We start from the raw sequence: 5,117 nt of genomic DNA, 5'->3' as shown, positions 1-5,117 counted from the left end.
ACAATGGCTAGAAGGGCCACATCAAGCAATTCACTGCATTGGTGGTCTTAAGGCTTACATGACCATAAATCATTAAAAATAGCATAAGTTCTCTTTCTTTATTTTTATTTATTTATTTATTTTGGTCCCTCATCTTCATTTAAATTTACCAAGGACTTAGTTGAGGCACAGATGAATATACAACTCTTATTTGAAAAATAAATAAATAAATAAATAAAATAACTTTTTAAAATCTGTTTTGAGCTTGAGGAGAACTTGAGGAGAGCTTGTTGAAAAGAACTTAATTGTTTTTTTACTAATTTTATAATGGCCACACTCCCTCCACTCCACCTCATACATATGAAGGTAAATGAGTGTGTGTGTGTGTGTGAGAGAGAGAGAGAGAGACAGAGAGACAGAGAGATAGACAGAGAGAGAGAGAGTTTGTGCAGTGCGATAGAGGGAAGGATTTTAGGACACCTGGAGGACTAGGAGGAGTCTTTGTGATGCAGCGGTTGAGTGCTTGACTGCTAACTGAAAGGTCAGGGGTTAGAACCCACCAGGTGCTCCATGGGAGAAAGATGTGGCAGTTTGCTTCTGTAAATATTATAGCCTCGGAAACCCTATAGGTGGCGCCGTTCTACTCTGTCCTCTAGTGTCAGTGTGAGTCAAAATTGACTTGATGACAATGAGTTTTGTTTAAAGATCTGGGAGTAAGCTTAAAGGGAACAGAGTGTGACCAAATAAGGCATGTTCCCGAGCTATTACACTCACACAATAATGAGAGGACAGAGTTAAATCTGCACACATAATTGGCCCATTTTCCCTCAGGCTCTGGATTCAGAGGTAATAACTGGGCTTTTAGATGCATCCCTGCTACAGAAGACAAACAGCCACATGGGTCTCTATCCATGTTTGTAGAAGACCACATCAGGAGGAGAGCTTTTGGTCCTCCACATCCCCCAGGGAAGCCTGGTTACTGAGCAGACTCCCAGGGGTTAAGTCAACCAGAAGAGATGAGGTAGGGGAATGACGGAGACAGACCTGGTGAGCACATTCCCCCGATGGTGCATCTTGATCATGTATTTGATCAATTTCAGGTTGCAGAAGTCAGTAAAAAGCTTCAATTTCCTCATCTTTGGCATTAGTGGTTGGTGAGTAAGTTTGAATAATAGTTGTATTAACTGGTGTTCTTTGTAGACATATGGGTTTTCTCCTGTCACTGACAGCATTGTACTTTAGCATAGATCTTGAAATGTCCTTATTGATGATGAATGTGTTGTCATTCTGTTCATTGTGTCATTCCTGGCATAGTAGACCCCATGATTTTCCAAGTCAAAGTGGCCAATACCAGCCCATTTCAGCTACCGATGCCTATGGTATGGATCTGTAAGCATTCTCAGTTTGAGTTGTGGCCCACCAGCAGACAAAAGTCCTGAAAGCTTGACTCCATTCACATCAAGGTCAGCTCTGCTTTGAGGAGGTAGCTCTTCGCCAGTCGTGTTTCAAATGGCCTCCAACCTGAGGGCTCATCTTGCGGCATCATGTCACATAATGTTTCTCTGCCATTTGTAAGACTTTCACTGGCCAGTTTCTAGAGGTACATTGCCAGCTCCTCCTTCCTGGACTCTCTTAGTCTGGAAGCTCTGCTGTAACTTGCACAGCATGGGTAACCCAGGTATTTGGCACACCAGGAGCATAGCTTCCAGCATGCTTGTGTGTGACAGCAACACACAAGACATCACAGTATGAGAAACTGGCAGACGAGTGGTGGAGGGTTCCAATAGGCATCCCCAAACAATCTCCAGAAATTCCCCAGGGACCTCTTTGTCTGCCTTCCAAAATAGAGAAGGGATAGAGAACCTTCCATTTAAGTATGGTCCATGGCGGAGCTGCTGCTTCAGGGTGGTCTCACATAACAAACAAGCAAACAAACAACACATTTACCTTCAAGTCAATTCTGAGTCATGGTTAACCCACGTGTGTCAGAGGAGGACTATGCTCCCACCACATAGTTTTCCAAGGCTGATTTTTTGGTAGATTGCCAGGCCTTTGTTCTGGGTTGCTTCTGGGTGGACGCTAACCTCCCATTTTTCGGGTAGCAGCTGAGCACATTAACTGTTTGTACCATCAGGTACTACTTTCAGTAAAAGTCATTTTAGTAACAGCGGAAATGGAGAGCCTAGCGTCTTAGAATTTTTGAAGAACTTGAGGGATTGAATCACTAGCATAGATACTTAGTCCAATAATCATTGCAGTGAACTGACTTGCCCAAGGTCATACAGGGGGTTAGTATAACAACCCTCACCCTGTAGGCTCCTCAAAGGGGGACTCAGTCTTAGTTGCTGCTTAGTGCTACTGGAGCTGGTACACTGTGGGTACCTTAGATGGGATTATCATTCCCAGTTACTGCTCCCTGCTGGGTATATGCACTACTCACCACTTGTTGCCATCTGCCTCCCTACAGAACTTCACTTCCCTTCACCATTTACTTGGGTTGACCACGTGCCTAGCTCTGGCCAGTGCAGTGTGAGAGCTGGTGACAATGTGGTCCTTCTGAGCAGAGGCTCTGAGAGAAAGCTAGCATTTTCTGGAGTTTCTTACTCACTCTGGTCCCTCCAGTGTGCCCTGGGGAGGGGCTGTTCTTCAACTTAGAACCAAAGGAACTTTAGGACCAAAGGAAGAGCTGGGCAGGCCGGCTTCTTGGCCTTGAGAAAGTCCCCTCTAGTGGGAGGAACTGGTTCCACTCCACAGAGACCAGACTAGACCTCGGTCCTATCAGACCCACAAGTTTCACTGCCCAGCACTTAATAAAGACTTGAGGTGGACCGCGGTTTGAGCAATGTTGAATACCTAATAGGCAAAGTAAACATGGGCTTATTTATGCTCACGTATAGTAGCACAATAGTGACTGATTACAGATTTTTCACATCAAAATTCTGCTTACAGGAATGAGTGGCATCTATCTCTCTTCCATCACCATAGCCCATTCCTACAGAATGAAAGCCTCTCTTCACATTTACAATCCCGGACAGGAACAGAATACCCAGTATGCAAGGTGTGGTAGTTAAAGTTTGTCAACTTGGCGGGGCCTGGCTGAGTGGCTGGGCAGCTGGATGTAGTGTTCCCCATGATGAGACTGGTCATCAACTGCATGGTGGAATCTACTGTGAGCAGCTGAGTAGCTGCCTTAGGGATGTGGTCTGCTTCTCGTATGTAAGGAGAAGCCTTGGGGAATGGTCTCTAGCTTATGGCACACTTGAACCCTGGATGTAGCTGAGTCGTTGTTCAGCAGCCTGCCATGCTCTGACAACCTTGGGACTTTCAATAGTCTTGAATTAATGGCCTGCTGTGTGGTTTGGTAACATCGGAACTGTGCCTTTTTACTTGTCAACCTTGGGCTTAGTCTCAGCAGCCAGCAGCTGTCTGAGTGAAGAAAAGCCTCTAGCTTCAGTGGGCCAGGAGCAGGAGGCAGAGCTGAAGCCCAAGGTTGAGGGGCTTTCATCCAGCCCCTAGAGCCTGGCACTTTGGACTCAGACTTAAAGCCTCCAAGCTGTAAGAGAATAAACTTCTGTTGCTCAAGCATCCCTTTTGTGGTATATTCCTGTCAGAGCAGCACTAGGGAACCAGAACACAAGATAAGCATGGGCTTATTGTGCTTACTTACTAATTTGTAGTGAACAGTTTCACATGTTTTTCATCAGGTAATATTGTTCATTACAGATTAGTAAATCAGCACAAGTTAGCCCGTGCTTACTGGAAACCCTGGGTTTGAATTCCCAAACACCATTTGGAATGACAAAGAGGAGTAACTTACTGGATGTTTGGGGGAGGGTGGGGTGAAGTGAGTTCTCATAAGAGCACAGACAAGGTTCTGGCGTGTTGGGGAGATTTGCTTCACTTTTTGAGGTCTTTCTGCTGACTCTCTTTGTTGGAATTGCTGAGCTCCAAGCTGTCATTTTTTGTAGTTTAGCAAGCCTTTGGAGTGGGAGGCAGCAGGCAAGCAGGGTGACCATGAGTGTTTGGGTTCATTGGGATGGGACTTGCTCTTCCTCCCCTCCTCAGCCTCAGCCTCAGCTCTGTTTTGTCTGAGTTCCTTGCCTCAGTCTGGAGTTTCTGGGGGTAGCACTGACTTGATGTATATTGTGGTCTGGTCAACACAGACAGCCTGTGCCCTAGGCGCTCAGTGAGATCACCTCTTTCTGCCCCTGGGGTTTGAGGAGCACCTGGAGAGATTCCTGGGGAGCCCGTGTAACTGAGAACAAAGGCTTTCTTTCTGTGGAGCCCGTCACTGTCTCTCAAGGCAATGAGAAAGAAGCAAAGGAAAAAAATGCCACAAAAATCCACCGTGACAGGTGAAGCTGGGTCTTGCAAAACCAGATAGTGCATCTGAGTGTCAACACATAGATCAGCCCACGTGCTACCAAGATTGTAAAGTTGTTGACTGCCTGCCCTTCAGCCCAGGCCCCTTTCCCATTTTCTAAGAACTGAAGAGTGGAGTCGTGCCAGGATTCATCAGAATTCAGAACAACGAAGACCCTGGAGGTCCAGGCCATGAGAACCATTTCCCACATGGTCTGAGAGCACTGGTGCCCTGTGATGGAGTCAATAGTCCTGCTAATGGAGGGCGAATGAACAGTGGGCATCTTTCGATCCACATATACCTAGAAGTCAAGACACTCACACCAGAAGGGGAGGCTCAGGGAGGATGGAGGATCATTCCTTCACACAGGATTCTGAATTCATCTCATGGGAACCACAAACTTTGTACAGAGAGCTCTTCTCTAGTCTAAAGTATTGAGACTGTGGGGACCAAATATTTACAGGAGAAACTAATCAAGATTGAGAAAAGTCCAAAGTCCCATCACTCTTGAATAGTTAAGAGTTTCTTTGTAGACCAGCTATTTCTGGGGACTAAAGTGGGATGGGTAGTTTGTGATCTAGGTACAGGGGGTGAGTCCAGGCATGATGCCTGTTGTGGAGCTCCCAGAACCACAGGGAAATAAGAAATGCACATGGGCAAGGCCATCCAGCATGTGATCGCATGAAGACACATGAGAAGAGACGGGACATCATGGGCTGGCTTGGGATGGATGAAGAGGTTTTCATTTGGGGAGGAGCTCTGAGATGATGGGAGA

This window comes from Orycteropus afer, unplaced genomic scaffold (genome assembly GCF_000298275.1).
Source record: "Orycteropus afer afer isolate SDZICR_OR568_19922 unplaced genomic scaffold, OryAfe1.0 scaffold00381, whole genome shotgun sequence".
NCBI classification, from domain to species: domain Eukaryota; kingdom Metazoa; phylum Chordata; class Mammalia; order Tubulidentata; family Orycteropodidae; genus Orycteropus; species Orycteropus afer.
The sequence above is the reverse complement of the archived record's forward strand: the minus strand, read 5'-3'. Positions refer to the sequence as shown.